This window comes from Siphateles boraxobius, unplaced genomic scaffold (assembly GCF_051911475.1).
Source record: "Siphateles boraxobius isolate OS27281-9 unplaced genomic scaffold, OSU_SipBor_1 41, whole genome shotgun sequence".
NCBI lineage: Eukaryota > Metazoa > Chordata > Actinopteri > Cypriniformes > Leuciscidae > Siphateles > Siphateles boraxobius.
Genome location: NW_027509042.1, coordinates 21,037,097 through 21,054,288, shown reverse-complemented (window position 1 = coordinate 21,054,288; position 17,192 = coordinate 21,037,097). Strand labels below are relative to the sequence as shown.

The 17,192-nt window shown below is 42.5% G+C and overlaps 1 protein-coding gene across 1 annotated transcript in view; it reads left to right on the top strand.

Moving 5' to 3' along the window:
- LOC143706699 (uncharacterized) overlaps positions 1-17,192 on the top strand; it is a 170,363-nt gene that overhangs the window by 151,420 nt on the left and 1,751 nt on the right. The window lies entirely within an intron of this gene.

Below are 17,192 nucleotides of genomic sequence, written 5' to 3'. Positions count from 1 at the left end.
GTTTCCAGAAATATATCAACTGTTTTCAACATTGATAAAGATAAGAAATGTCACTTGAGCACCAAAAAGCTTATTAGAATGATTTCTGAAGGATCATGTGTCACTAATATTAATTACATTTTTAAATGTATTGAAATAGAAAAGAGTTATTTCAATAATTGTGATAATATTATATTTTAATATTTTACAATATTACAGTTTTACTGTATTTTTCATCAAACAAATGCAGCCTTTGTGAGACACCCTTTCCGAAACGTAAAAAAATAACAAACTTTTGTAACATTGTTTTTTGTGTATTTATTTATTTATTTATTTATTTCAACCAACAGTGAAAAACGTACTTGGTTACATACTAAGAGTTCAGATGCAAAAGCCTCTAAGTGCCATCTGACATTTTCTTCTACAATGATCATTTTTATCAAGCTCTTACATTTAAGTTCAGTAATTTAACTTAAATGACAATTAATAGATCATTTTCATTGACATTTAATTTGAAATTAATGAACTTAAATATACGAGCTTGATAAAAATGATCATTCTAGAAGAAATTGTCAGATGGCACTTAGAGGCTTTTGCATCTGAACTCTTCATACGTAACCTCGGTTCTCTCTAGAAGAGGGAACGAGTATTGCGTAAGTTGCTTACGCTACGGGTAAAGTCATCTTTTCTCGAGATATTGGAGCCAAAAATTACCCTTAATTTTTCATATATTGTTAACCCAGTGCAGCAGCCAGCAGACCTAGAGCAGGCTATCTTGCGTGCCCATTGGCTGCCCTGCGGCAACTGCTGCAGCCTACCACTGAGCCTTGCGCCTGACGTCGCGCCCTCTACACAGCCAAAATGGGGTGGCTTAGTGTATAAAAGTCAGGCTCAGGGGCTGCATCACTGGTTTCAACAGCTCAAGCGAAAATCGCTCGTGGCGCCTGCACGGTCGGGTTACGCAATACTCGTTCACTCTTCTAGAGAGAACCGAGGTTACGTACGTAACCGAGTACGTTCTCTTATGAGAGGTTCTCTCGTATTGCGTAAGTTGCTTATGCTACGGGAACCCATTGTCAACGCCGTGCACGCCAGCATCCACTTAATGAGTCCCAGGGATTCCCGGGGAACATAGATAAGTGGGAAACAGGTGGCCAGCAATGCAGTCCAGCACATGTTATAAGCACATATAGGGTATACAGAGCGGTGTTGCCGGTCCATATAATATTCACCATACAATGCAGCTCAACCAGGAGAGCTAAAGTCGCGTGAGAGTAGTCTGCGCATGATAAATCTGGGCAGGACATACACAACGCTCATACTGACAGAAGTCTAGCCTGCAAGGCGGGAACTTCCAGGTTATAAAGCTAACGAATATGGACGGGGAGGCCCAGCCTGTAGCCTCACAAATGTCCTGAATGGAAATTCCGCTGGACCAAGCCCACGATGAGGCCACGCCTCAGGTGGAATGCGCCCTAATGCTAAAGGGGCATTGTAGACCTTTAGACCTATAAGCAGATTCGATAGCTTCCACTATCCATCTGGACAGACTCTGTTTCGAGGCGGCGAGACCCTTGGTGCGCCCACCAAACGAGACAAAGAGCTGTTCCGAATGCCTGAACGGGGCGGAGCGCGTAATGTAAGACCTCAGCGCCCTGAGAGAGCAGAGGAGATTAACATCGCCCTCACTATCGGATGCTGGCAGAGCCGATAGAGAAATGACCTGCGCTCTGAAGGGAGTGCCCAACACTTTACGGACATAACCATGCCTTGGCTTGAGGATGACTTTAGAGTCATTTGGCCCGAACTCCAGACACGCAGCGCTTACAGATAGCGCGTGTAAGTCCCCCACACATTTGACTGATGACAGAGCTGTCAGAAAAACGGTTTTGAGCGAGAGGTACTTTAGGTCCACGGAGTCTATCGGTTCAAATGGGAAAACTTTCAGGGCCTCTAGGACCAATGAAAGATCCCACATGGGAACCGTTGGGGTTCGCGGGGGATTCATCCTTCTGGCTCCTCTAAGGAAGCGGATGACAAACTCGTTTCTTCCTACTGACTTACCCGCGCGTCGACTCAGTGAACGCTGCAACGGCCGCCACATATACTTTTAGCGTGGATGGGGACCTGCCCTTATCCAACAGCTCTTGAAGGAAGCCAAGCAACCATGGGACCCCACACGTTCATGGGTCTAGATCTCTATCAGCACACCATTTGGAGAACACAGACCATTTAGACGCGTAAAGCCGCCTCGTAGAGGGAGCTCTGGATTGCGTAATCGTGTCCATCACTCCTTCTGGCAGGACAACGGGTATCCGTTGATTAACCATACGTGCAGAGACCAGCACTCTGGATGGGGATGCCATATTGAGCCGCGGTCTTGAGAGAGGAGATCTCTCCTCACCGGAATCGGCCAAGTGGCTGTGTGTGACAGCCGCATCAGCTCCGGGAACCAGATTTAATTCTCCCATCGTGGGGCTATAAGTAGCACCGACTGGCACGTTTTCTTGATCCTCTTGATTACCTGTGGTAACAGAGAGACCGGAGGGAAAGCATAAAGTGGGAGGCTGGGCCAGATTCGGGCCAGCGCATCCTCGTTCTTTGAAAAGAACTTCGGGCAATGAGTGTTGTCTTTTGACTCAAACAGGTCGACTTTCGCTTTGCCGAAAAGGCGACACAGTAATTGGACTGTATTTAGGGGTCTAGGGACCATTCCCCTGGGGGAACGTAGTTCCTGGATAGTTTGTCTGGGCCGTCGTTCAGGTGGCCTGGCACATGCACAGCTCTGAGCGAGCGCAGGAGGTGCTGAGACCATACAAGGAGGTGTTCCGTCTGACTGCAGAGATTCCTGGAACTGACACCACCCTGACGGTTCACGTATGACACAGCAGACATGTTGTCCGATCGGACTAGAATGTGGTGGTCTCGTATGAGCTGGAGAAAGTGCTTCAGCGCGTTCTCAACCGATATAATCTCTAGACAGTTTGTGTGAAGGCATTTCTCTCTCCAGGCCAAAGACCGGTCTGCCCCCGAAGAGAGCGCCCCAACCTAGGTTGGAACCGTCGTCGAGATGACTTTTCGATATGAGACCGCTCCCATCGTCACCCCTCACTGGTACCGGTCGGCCGCTAACCAGGGCTACAGACTTGAAACGCAGCTCTGAGTCACTCTGATTCGTCTGCAGCCGAGACCCCAAGCTCAGCGAGACACTCAAGCATTCAACCAGCTTTGTAGCGGGCACATGCGCAGTAAGCCCAGCTGAAGCACTGCTGCAGCTGAGGCCATACAGACCAGCATTCTTGAAACGTTTTCAGAGAAGAGAAAACGCTGCCCTTCTGGAAATACACGGCCAGGTGTCGCAAACGGTGCGCGGTGTGTCGATAAACGGGCCGTCATAGCCACAGAGTCCAGTTCTATCCCCAGAAAGGAAACTGACTAACTTGGCAGTAATGAGCTCTTGGTCCAGTTGACCGTGAGACCCAGGCTTTCCAGATGACTGAGGAGCACTGTTCTGTGAGATAACAGTTCTATCTCTGACTGTGCCAGAATCAGCCAATCGTCCAAATAGTTCGGAATCCACATGCCTGATTTCTAAGGGGGGCCTGAGAGCCGCGTCCATGCACTTCGTAATGAACAGGTTGCTAAAGACGGGCCGAACGGGAGGACGGTGTATTGATATATCTGGCCGTCGAAGGCGAATCTCAAGAATGGCCTGTGACGGGGTATTATTTGAATCTGAAATTAAGCATCTTTCAGATCGAAAGATATAAACCAGTTCCTCGGGCGAATTTGCGCGAGGATTTGTCTGGTCGTGAGCATTTTGAACGGTCTTTTCATGAGAGCTTTGTTCAAATATCTCAGATCTAAGATATGTCTTAGAGCTCCGTCCTTCTTGGGTACGAGAATATAGCGGCTGTAACGCCTTACTCGCTCAAAGAAGGAGGTACTGGTTCTATAGCCCCTTGAACAGCAGTTTGGCCATTTCTGCGCGGAGTAGATGCGCTACTTCCGCTTTCACTTTCATCTCGGTCCGTGCTCGAAAGCGAGGGGGGCGGCGAGCGAACTGTAGTGTATAGCCCTGTCTCATTGTGCTTAGCACCCACTCTGATATGCCTGGAATCGCATCCCATGTTTTTACATGTATAGCTAGGGGCAGAATGCCGTACTTCGTGGGCTCGGTAAACTGAAGCGGAAGTCTGGGCGCGGCGCGCGCACCCTCGGCGCTCAAATACGGCGGCTCGCTGACAGCGGTAGCTGGCTGTTTCATATGTGACGTCCCGATTGCTTTGAATGGGGAACGTTTTATGATATGCGAGCGACGCCCGGGGCAAAGTTTGTTAGTAAGCGTGAGCGCTTGTGAGCGGGCACATAACTTACATTCATATGTGATGTCCCGATTGTGGGGAACGTTTTGATAATGGGGAACGTTTTGTGATCACTTTGTGATGCGAGAGCGGCGCCTGGGGCGAGGTGTTTGTTAGTAAGTGTGAGCGCTTGTGAGCGGGCACATAACTTGCATTTATAACCTGACCGATATGAGGCTGCTTTGGCCGTGCAACAGAGCGGGCAGATAGTAGGCGTGGGCATGTAGTTGTGGCCACGTTTCCTACATCTAACACTCGAGCGGCATTCGCCAGCTTTAGGAGTGTGGGCACTGTGAGAGCGAGAGACATATACCAGAGATAACCAGATAACCAGACATTATACCCTTCTTTGTGATGTGCGAGCAGCGCCGGGCGTTTATTAGTAAGCGTGTGCGCTCGTAAGCAGGCACGTAACCTACATTCATAGCCACGGGCAGAATAGCCTCCGGGTTCCGGTCGCCACACTTCGTGGGCTCAGAAAACTGAACCGGAGGTATGGGCGCGACGCGTGCGCCCTCGGTGCTTGAATACGGCGGCTCGCTGACAGCTATGGCTGGCTGTTTCACATGTGACGTCCCTATTGCTTTGAACGGGGAACGTTTGAGATAACTTTGTGATGCGCGAGCAGCGCCGGGCGTTTATTAGTAAGCGTGAGCGTTCGTAAGCGGGCACGTAACTTACATTCATAGCCATGGGCAGAATAACCTCCGGGTTCCGATCACCACGCTTTGTGGGCTCGGAAAACTGACCCGGAGGTATGGGTGCGGCGCGCGTGCCCTCGGTGCATGAATACGGCGGAGCCATAAACGCATGAATCGTAAACGGGCACGTAACCTACATTCGAAACCTGACCGATATGAGGCTGTTTTGCCCGTGTGACAGAGCGGGCAGAGAGTAGGCGTGAGCACAGAGTTGTGGGCACATTTCCTACATCTAGCACTCGAACGGCATTTGCCAGCTTTATGAGAGTGGGCTCTGCGAGTGTGAGAGACACGGGGGTGTCGTGCTTGCGTGTAGGGGTGAACACTGAGATGTGGGCACGTTTTCTACACTTAGAGCACCACGGCATGAGCCGGATAGCCAGACGTTATACTCTTGAGATTTTGCAGGTGAGCGGGTTGCATTACCGGCTCGTTGGCGGGACTCAACCATCTTTGAGAGATTTGTCTGGGTTGCCGTAGCAACGGCGGTTGTGTGCAGGTGAGCAGGTTGCATCACCGACTCGTTGGCTGCCGAATAGACCGCTGCAGTAGCCTTTGTAGCCTTCCTGGATTGAGGAGGAGGCGGAGTAATGAGAACTTGACCACTCCTTGCTGTCCGATGCCAGGATGGAACAGCTGTCACCTGGGTCCATTTCTTCAGCTTCGTCCCCTGAGGCAGCGGCAGTGAGGGCCGAAGCCGGCAGCTGCGCGTCCGGGGGGGGCGGAGAAGGAGAGAGAGAAGCTGGTGGGATGTAATCCGGCGAGCTCTTCAGTGTGACCTCAGGCTCCGCTCGCTTCTGTGAACGGCGCTTCTTCTTGCAGGGTTGAGGCCCAGGCAGAGAGCGCAAATCACATGACTGTCTCCGGCGCTGAGCGAGGCTCTGCACGGGCATTTTGAGAAAAACGCTTGCGGCGGATACTCGACGCCGGATGGAGTGGCAGGCACGGAAGGCTGAAGGTGGCGAAGACGGCCGGATTCTTCTGGCACTTTCCTCTGCGTGCTGGTCGCTAGTTTCAACGGCGGATGGCTTCTCTCAGAGTCCAGCGATGCGGAGAGCTTCGCTGAAGATGATGAAATCAGTGATGCAGCCCTTGATCCTGACTTTTATACGCTAAGCCACCCCATTTTGGCGAGCTGTGACGCGTAGAGGGGGCGAAGTCACGCGCGAGGCTCAGTGGTAGGTTGCAGCAGTTGCCGCAGGGCAGCCAATGTGCACGCAAGATAGTCTGCTCTAGGTCTGCTGGCTGCTGCACTGCATTGACAATATATGAAAAATTAAGGATAATTTATCTCGAGAAAAGATGACTTTACCTGTAGCGTAAGCAACTTACACAATACGAGAGAACCTCTCGAAAGAGAACTGTTACCTGCTCACAAACATTCATCTCTTTATTTTTATTTTTTTTAAATATATTTTCTTTTAGGAGAGGTAAGTTTTGATGTCATCAGTGACTTTTGCTCTAATAAAATTATTGTAATTATTGTACACTTGTATACACCTCGAACCATCATATTCATTCAACTCACGTAATTCAACGTGCAGTCCTAACCCTAACTCCTAGAGGCAATTAAAAAAAATAAAATGCTTTGGTAACATTTTATGTTGATGGTCCCCTTTAGACATTCTACTAACTAGCCCATAAGTAACATTGCAACTACATGTCAACTAACTCTCATTAGAGTATTAGTAGATTGTTTGCTTAATATCTGCTAACACTTTATTTTGATGCTCCCCAACACATTCTACTTACTTTGCAATTGCATGTCAACGTATTCTACTAACCTGAACCCTAACACCTGAATTAACAGTCTACTAATACTCTAACAAGAGTTAGTTGACTTTTAGTTGCCAAGGTACTTCTAGTTAGTAGAATGTCAGTGAAACATTGAAATAAAGTGTAACCAATGCTTTTCCTCAGCTTCCTGTTGTATCAGCTTTGACACATTTTTTACCTTTGTTTCTGTGTAAAACACAGCATGTGTAAGTGTAAAAGGTTTGTCTTACAATCATATTTATATGTGTGTGGACCAATCTGCATGTGCATATGTCTGTGATTACCAGCAGGGCAGAGGGGGTGCCATTTTGATGCATTGCACCCCAGGTGCAATCTATGCAAATGAGCAGACAATTGTAGAATGTTCGTATAACGAATTCCACCTCTTGATAATTGCATGGGAGTTATTTATTAGCAAAAAGCTTTCTGATATCTTGTGTAAGATCACTCTTGTGTAACAAGTTGACATCCCATCTCATTAAGTGTAGGTTGCATAAAGGATGTTGTTTGGAGCAAGAAACCCCTATTTTGGGAACTTGAAATCCACAGATGCATGCAATGTCTTCTGGATACATATTATTCTCTCGCTTACTGTTGTTAGCGCTCAAGTAAAGTGGAACCAGCCCAACACCAAAGAAAAACGTAACCCATATTTAATTTCATTTGGGTCAGACAGTATTTTATGTTACCTTGCATAGTTTTGTTCATGGTTTTTAGAATGAGGTGGTCTCAAGCAACCTGTACATGTTGGCATATTGACATGCTGTATAAGAGTGCCTGTGAGAAAGAAAAAGAAACATATTTTAAAGTATAGTTTAAAACATTGTCAAATTCTTAGTCATGTGCTCTGTGTATCCATGTTGGTTTCGTATGTATTTGAACATCTTTTCTACCATGTTCAAATCTTAATCTTTTTTTTTTTATCTACTTAAGGTAAAAAGTAATTTTAAGTACTTATGATATCATTGTGAATTATTAATTCATCAATATTAAAATTTGGGGGGAGTCACAGCACATGATATTTTATAGTCAAATTATCATGTTGATTAGACTGTGTGACACTTCTGTGGAGAAAACCTTTTCAAATAAAAATAAACTGCAATGCACTTTTGTACTAATAAATATTAATAGAAACTCTATGCCAAACTAATAATTACAGGTTCATTTTTTTTCAAGTGTTTTATTATTTCAATGAGGCTTTTTTTCATCATTATAATATCAGTACAGTTAACCTTGACAGCTGTATAACAAGTTACCATAGAAGAGGTGTATTCAATAGATAGAAAAAAAAATCATCACATAAGTGACCCATCTACCTAAATTGCTGAAATGGCAGATACATTTGCACAGTAAAGTCACAGCCTTCAATGTTAACAACAGCAGATACTGGAAGCATTTTCTCATTCTTATTAAAAGCCCTTAAACTGGTCCTAATTATACACAATTATATGGTCAGTTGCATTTTATTATTTGCATTTATAATTGTTTTGTCTCCTGCTGTCCCGCGAGTCATTTTTGGATTACAACCCATTGCTCTAGTGCAGTCCCATTTATAAGAAACTCCACCGTGACTTTTTTGCTCCTTTAAAAAGAACTACAATTGTGGTATGCAAATGAAAATCCAGTCAGCTAATCCATCATCAAACAATAGAGTAGAATTAGACATCAGAATGGGCACTGGAATAGGAAGAGACTGGAACAGGACTCATGTTCCCGATGGCTGTGTAATGGCACTTTTTTATTGGGTTATGATGCACTGCCACAATCTGTTTCTCTCCTTAACTTTCACTCATTGGCACTCTTCCCGTCTCGGTCATTTCCGATCTTAATGCCATTTCACTACAATCATCCTCTCATTTCTGGTCTTTGTTTTTTTCCGTACACTGTCTACGGTTGGGAGGTGTGTTTGTATGAGGCACAGAGAAGGGGATTTGCCCCATGGTGCCCATGCTGCCCGTGGTGTGCCAGTGTCCTGCTGCCTACTGTCAGGGTGCGTCTCAGTCAGCGAGGACCCTTGGGGGACTGTAGGCCCCCGCTAGGGGACCAGCCCCTCCTACCCACCCTCAGCGTCTCATCTGAGCTTCTGTCATCTTAACCTTTGGAAAAGCGCTCGGAGACAACCGTTTAGGAAAACAAAAGAAAAAACACCCTCTTCTCTGCATGTCTCCTGACCTTTCCCTGTTATGTTCATCTCATTTTAGGAAAGTACTTATTTATTTATCACAATAGCTTATTAATGTAGGGTTGCTGTCGTGATAATATGCACATTTTGTCCTAAGGCAGAATAAAATTGCAGTGACATTAAAGGCATCTGAATATTGAGGGCGTTTTTGGAAACATTATGTGGGGATGCGACAGTCAGGATTGTTTGACCTTACACTTTTCTGTTCAGGTACTTGAAGATACTGAATGATCTACTGTAGTCTCTTGTCTAGGATCAACGGTGACGTGGTGTTTCTGAATAACACAGGTTGTTTGATGCTTTTGTCTGAACTGATACAGATTCACCCCAGGGTCGAGGCCACTCCATCTGTTTGATCTTCAAATCTACCAACAAGTCACAAAGCCCATATGTATGACAGAAGAAAGTGCTGTGTGATCTGGATGATTAAATTCCACCTCATAAAACTGAACAAACACAGACTGCATTTCACTGTATCTACATGTTGTTTGAGTAGGGCCTGTAATTGTAATGCATTTGCTGATGGTCTGTTAGGTTCAGAGAGCACTCAGTGATAAACAATAGGGTTCTTGTGAGTCCCCAGGCTGTGAACAAGTAGAGTCAGATCTTTATCACAACCAATTACTCAGGGTTATGGTCAGGGTCCAGTTGAAGGGGCTAGGCCTTTCCGAATCTCTCTCCATTCTCTAAACCTCCATCCGTCTTCAAGAAAAAAAAAAATGCTAGCAAAAATCAATTACTGTCCAAAACTAATTTGTTAGCTTTGCAAAAACCTTGGCCGAAGTGTGAAATTTTTGCTGTTGTGAATTAACGCAACTTAAATTACTGTTTTCAATCAGGTTTTCCTAATACTCCTCAAGCCATTGGTTGAAAATTTCGGACAAAGCCTAGTTTTCTATGTAGGGTCGGTTGATGACACAGTCATGTTCAGTTTGTTTCAGTTTTCTTGGACTTTTTTTTTTTGTTTTCATTCATCACATGTGTTCCTTTGTTCTAGTTTCCCGCCACTATGGACACTAACACTAATCATCACAGCTGTTCGTCTTTTAGTTAATCATCACAGTGTATTTAAGTTCCCGCCTGTGTTCTGTTCAGTGTCCGCTATTGTTCGTGTTCGTGTTTATGTTTACACGCTGTCTCACATTTTGACTGTCTATTCGGATTCATCTATTAAACCTTGTGTTATACTATCTTCATATTCGTCTTCGGATCTAAGCGTTACAGCTGGGATGCTTAAACAAAGTGATCCTACAAATTACGTATAGCAATATTTTATATACTTTTTGGATGCTAAAAATATATAGCATTGGCTGTAGTATATGAAATCATTGCTTAGCACTTCATTGCGTAGTCATGGCTTACTACTTGCATTATGTATTTCTAATTACTTAACTTAAAAATGTACAACATAAATGGGAAAATATAACATTTCTCTACATCTCACTATTCAACCATTATTTCTGTAATTGTACATTAATTAAAGGTTATTTTGTGAATATTTTGAATGAAAGTGGACGGTGCTATAATTGTGTGTGTGTGTGTGTGTGTGTGTGTGTGTGTGTATATGATACATTAGTTTCAAAGTGACTTCACTCTAGATCTGTTTCGAATGCATTTGTACAGGATGTTTGTTGACAGCATGTATGGGTGTGTTTTTGACAGCTGTCAGCCCTCCACAGTGAAAAATATAGATAATTCAGCAAAAACTGCTTAGATGAGCTCAAGTACTATTACACCAAAACAGTAATGACGATATTTGAGATCTGATGATGCAGGTTCTACTTCACATGAGGCCTCTGTGTCAGCCATGATGAGTGAGGACAGGGTTCTGCCACAGGTTTCTCATCTTGCACAGACAGCAAGTCTGATGACACTAGCCTTGAGCTCTGCTCATGTGCCCCCCTTTCAGTCCCAACATCTCACTGTCACGCAGGAAAACTCCCCCGATCGCTCCAGCCCGGCGCTGCACATTTTCATACTCAGAGCCCGGAGGTTAAAATCGCTCATTACGCCGCCTGAGATTTATTAAAATAGATTACAGAAATGTTAATTAAGTCATTAATTACATTATTTAATCAGCATTGACAGATAATGCGGTGAGCATTTGTGGTTTGAAGGGGGGAAGCTGACAAACTTGGGGGAGGGTTGGTGTCAGATGTGTGTGCATGAATGTCACTTTAAAACCTGACGCGCGGATCCATTATATACTGTTACACTTGCATTTTCCTTCTGTTTACATTCACTTAAAACATAACTGACAGTGTTTACGTGAATACTCACCAAGACCGGCATTATGACATTATTTTGTGTATTTGACTGTTTAAGTGCAATAAGCAGCGACAATTAACTAAATTTAGTACTGAGAGGCAGCTTTATGTGTGTGCAGTTTGGGTGTGAGCACAAAATCTGCAGGAATAACTAAAATTGTGCGCAATTTGTGCAATCTATTACCAAAGTTCATGCCCTGTAACACCAACAATATTCATCCGGAGCAAATGAAACGAGTGAGTGAGGAGAGGCCGGTTTGTGTGTCAACTCGCTGTCAACTAACTCTCATTAGAGTAGTAGTAGATTGTCTGCTTAATATATGTTAACACTTTATTGTGGTGGTCCCCAAACAGACATTTTGCTTACTATAAGTAACTTTGCAAGTACATGTCAACTTATTCTACTAACCCTAACTCTACACCTAACAGTCTACTAATACCAAAGACGTATACAGAAATATGGTGCACTCATTTTACTATGAATGGGAGAAAAAGCAATGCTCAATATGGCAGAATAAATCCCACCTTCTAAATAAAAGAGCCAAACACCGATTGGTAAAGTCATTGTGTCACTGCAGATGCCGTTAGAACCTCTGGTTCCTATAGAAACAGTAATGTGTTCTGCATTTAAGTCTGTGCATGTGCATTAACTTGGTCCAGCCTGAAAAATGCAGTTTTGATTTGAACGTTTAAAAACAAAATTTATAAGACAGTTGTTTTCAGATGTCATTGGTGATTTCAAATTTTGAGGTTTGTTGTTTGAATGTGTTTCCCCATTCAAAGAGATAGGATAGGATAGCTGCACTTGCGTGCCTGAGAGGCGTTTCAAAAACGGCCCCAGAGTGAAATGACTTGTCTTAAAGGGAGTTTGCTAGTTAGTTTACATGTATGTGCAATGTATATTTATAGTCAACAGAATGTCTAACGTGGACCATCAAAATAAAGCGTAGGGGAGCGCGGGGCACAACCTACCGCGGGGTTAAATGTAATACAGACCTTTTACATAGTTAGTCAGGATCAAGCAGTTTGTGTTTCCGCTCTTTTTCTCTCGCTGCCAGAAGACGGTCTCCTGCAAATTTGTGGAAAGTTTTGATAAGATTTTGAGAAGATACTGGGCAGAGTGTTTTGACACAATGTAAGTAAATTTTTTCGGTTTCTGGGTTGGGTGTGTACGTCACCAAATCTAGCTTTATATTAACTTAAAGGTACAATATGCAAGTATTTTTCGCCACCGGGGGTCGCTAACCTCTTACAATAACAAAGGCGTATACTGATGACGTATATTCCACATTAAGCTGAATTATGGATCTTGTCGTCAAGCTGATGGATCTTTTATGGATGAGTGAATACATTAATGTTTTTAACATGACTGTGGTATGAAGCAGGGCGCGATTGCTAGACGTGAGTCCCGCGGATATAAAGGAATAAGGACATTTCATTCTACCGAACTACACGCAAGTGCTGAATTAATACTCACACAGGTCAGTTTATTAGACGAATTAAACTTGAGGTAATGCAGCGCTGTTTCACTTGCTCTAACAGTTACACTATCACACTAAACGGCATTTGAGTGTGTTGAATGTTGTTAGTTAGGTTGTGTGTTGGCTGTATGAGACTAAGTACGTTAAGCTAGATCAACATTAGAATAACATACAGATCATATTCTAACATTTCATCATGTTGAACTAAATAACATTGATTAACATTGATAACATTTGTTTTATGTACATTTGCTCACCTGTCTAAAAGTACATGCAACACTCGCGTCTCTGTCAAGTCGAAGTTAGTCGCAGACGTGGAGCTCTCGGCATCTCGAAAGATGTTGATCTTCGTTTTAGTCCTCTTTTTGTCTCAAAGTCTGCTTGCCATGGTCCACAATGTTTGAACAAAATAACAACAGCGTGAGCATCCTGCTAGGCATAGCGGGCCAGTTGTCAACGTCTGTCGCCATGGTTACTATGGCAGTATGAGGTCAAACCTGGCAGAAACCGAGGGTAACGCGGATATGACGTCATTGACTGGCGATTCCTCACCCCTAGTCACACGCCCCGTTTCCTTGGTTAAAATCGCAATTTTCTCACGATTTACAAATTATTTGAAACATTTGGGATATTGTAAATAATCAACTAAACAAAATATATAACATTGGCCTAGTGGTTTTTGGATATTTCACTGCAAAAATCCTACATATTGTACCTTTAATCACTGTCTTGTTGGCTAAAATATAGCACCATTTTGAAACATATCAGCAACTCCTAGAAACTGTTAGCTTGGCTTTTAAAATATGTTTTACACAGCGGGGTTAGTTGTAGCACAGTGTTAAGCCGCCAAGTGTACAAGGATAATGAAATGAAAACAGGGAGCCACACAACTTTTCAGGTTTGAGTATTTATTTATATATTTAACTTTGATGGACTTTCACAAACATTTTTTTTTTTTTTTAAGTATGCATTGATCACTTGGTTATTAATTTAAATATAGCCTGTTTTTCATGCAATAAACCCTTTAAAATGTGATTTTAAGCTTGTTTTTATTATTATTACTGTTGTTATTAGTAGTATTATTAATAATACTTTTTCATGCAGCTGCCACACACAAATATAATTCAATTGCAATTACAATATTTGATGAGTTTATTTATTTATTTATTGCAAAACTTTGCAACCCTTTCCTATATCTCTATCCATGATATTGATCCATAATAGAAGGATGAAAAAAATGGTAGGTCCTAGAAAACTTTAAGTGTTCATTTGTAGCAGAGATGTGTATGTTGCTTGTGTTAAAAAAAAGATGAATCTAACTTAATTATTGTTTTAATAATTGAGCCAAAACCAAAATGTGTTAGGTTGTGTCCCGCTCTACCCTAACCGAGATTTGCTATATGGGAGCAAATTTACTATACACAATAGTTAAAGGATTAGTTCACTTTAAAATGAAAATGACCCCATGATTTACTCAATTTACCTCAAGCCACCCTAGGTGTATATGCCTTTCTTCTTTCAGATGAATACAATCAGAGTTATAATAATAAATGTACTGGCCCTCCCAAGCTTGATAATGGCAGTGGATTGCAACCAACAGATTGAAGCTCAAAAAAGTGCATCAATCCACCGTAATCTAACTCCAAATGGCTCCGGGGTGTTAATAAAGGCTTTCTGAAGCAAAGCTATGAGTTTGTGTAAGAAAAATGTTCATATTTAAAACTTTATAAACTAAAATAACTAGCTTCCGGACGGCCAAACGAACATACAACCTGACTTAAGTGTAAAGAACAACTTATTCGAGTAATGCGACGTACTGCTGATATTTACGCTACACCATGACGCACTATGCTACTTCCGGCGTCATAAGTTGCGCATTAGGCGCAAGTAGATTGCGTATGGCCGTCTGGCCTGAAGGTAGAATTTTACTTTGTAACGTGTTAAATATGAATATTTTTCTTACACAAACTCATCGTTTGCTTCAGAAGGCCTTTATTAACCCACCGGAGCCGTTTGGAGTTCGTTTATAATGGATGGGTGCTTTTTTTTGAGTTACAATCTGTTGGTTGCAATTCACTGCCATTTAAAAATGTCCTGGCTCTTCCGAGCTTGATAATATAACTCTGATTGTATTTGTCTGAAAGAAGATGGTCATATACACTTAGGATGGCTAGGTGTAGGATGGATAGATGGATAGATCATGGGGTAATTTAACTACTCCTTTAAAACATGTTCATATTACTTGTTTCTGTTCTGTTGATATTACTTATTTTGACTGAGTTTGTAGAACTTTTCTTCTTATTCTGTTACTTAAATCATTGTAAATAAGTTCACTGAACTCAGTAATTTTTCAGCGAAAAAGGTAGAAAATGTGGTTAATTTGCACATACGCAGTAGAAGATAGCAGGCAGACACATGTGGAGAGCACGAGCACCCACTTGTGCCACCGCTGACAGTTTCAACTGACTTTTGTGTTCTTGTTTTGTGTTGTCAAATGGAGGGAAGTACGTTGACAGCCTATTTTTTAAAAGTGACAACATGTGCATGGAGGCCATTAGCATATAGTAACATTGTGTTCCTTTGCTCCTTCTGTATGCTCCAGTTTTCATTCCACAATTTTAAATCTTTCATTGTGGGAGCATTTGGAGGAAGCATTTGGAGTGACATTTGGCAAAGGCCTCAAACCATATTTCCAAGCTGTTTAGAAAGAAAATACAAGGGGAGCGATCACGAGATGGATTACCAGGGAGGCGATACTGTGAACTTCCTTATCTGTTGACAGCTTAGTTACCGTTAAGAACAAGAAATGTGTTTTTCAATTCAGCCAGAATGGAGCACTCCTTTGTCCCCATAGACCTGCATCACGGGATTGTGCGATCGGACCTGATAACTCTCAAATAACTGGCCTTGAAAATGAGTTTGGAAAAACGCTTGATTTGGTCTGCGATTCGGATTATTTATTGGCTACAAAGTTTGCCGAGTACTTTTCAACAGAAATGTGCAAAACAATTAAAGTTCCGTTCCTGAACTTCAATGTCGCCTTTTAAAGGACAAATATCCACATACACAGATGGACGTTCAAATGCATCAACATATTGCTTCAGGATTTTTTTATCTCATTTTGCCAGGGTGAATTAATGTGTGTTAATTATGATGTGACATCTGCAGATTCTATTCAAATGTGGTTAGCCATTTGTGAATATCCATGTGAATTTCATCACTCAGGGGCTGTGTTCGGAAAAAGAGACATTTTTAATGCAATGATGTTTTTCAGGTTCAAGAGTGATCGAATAACAAATTGACACTATTAATTACTATTTCAGATGAAGTAAACACTTTATCAAAGATTTTGAAGTGCACCTTAACCTGGGAATGATGGTGTCTAAATGACTCTTCTCGATTGTGACACTTCCACTTCTTCTTTGAGGTTACCTGGCAACTCGTGAGTGGGCCAACTCTTCAGATGGAGAGGCTCTTGGTTGTTGAGCGGAGTGACTGTTGAAATGAATCTCAGAATGCTTCTCTGAATGTTATTAGTTGTCACCACCCTTGAAGTCTCAGAGACTACTTGTTTCAAGATAATTTGTGACATGGCGAATCACTAACTTTAAGTTCTTCTTGTAACCAATGTGATTCCAATTTAACCAATGTCATCAGCTACTTAAAAAAAAGAGGTATAATGTGAAAGAACCAGCCTTGCACGTACCATTTACTTTTTACACTTTCAAATGTTTGAGTTTGCAGGGTGAATGAAGTCATCCAAGCACTGTTGTAATTGGCACTTTGATATCACCTCATAAATGTGCATCTCACTTTGTAGGTGTTCTGAGCAGATTCTTTCAGATTTGCTACATGTCTTATTATCTCTCTTCAACACTTTCTAAACTGTTTCTGTAATTATACAGCTACATAAATGTGGCAGAGTGACAGTTTTGGTGATGTTTCACTTAGAGGTCCACAAAATGTCTTTTGAAGATTATTGCTTGCCTAAATCCAATATGCTATGATCTGCCAGGAGTAAGGAAGCATCGAATAAATTGTTGTAGATAGGCATATCTGGTCATTTATGGATCTCAAGAGGATTTTTCAGGGCTCCTATGGGACTTGTAAGAGAGAGGGATGGCAAATTGGATAGTAATGAGATTAAGGTTATTTAAACATGCAAGACCAATTACGTTATGTAGGAATATAGAACCATTTTGCATTACTACTAGTTTTAAGTTCATGTAATCAGTAACATTCATCTCTTCATCTCCTCACATCTTAGTATTCACCCAACAGCAGTAGTTAACTCTGTTGAGTTATAAAGACCCTAGTCTGGCGGAGTCAGACTTTTAACTAAGCGGGCCAAGTTATATTCCACATTCCAGCTTATTCTGACCTAGAACTTGCTTAGACAGGAAGTGACCATCGCACCAACATGTAAAGGAACCAACGGTGTT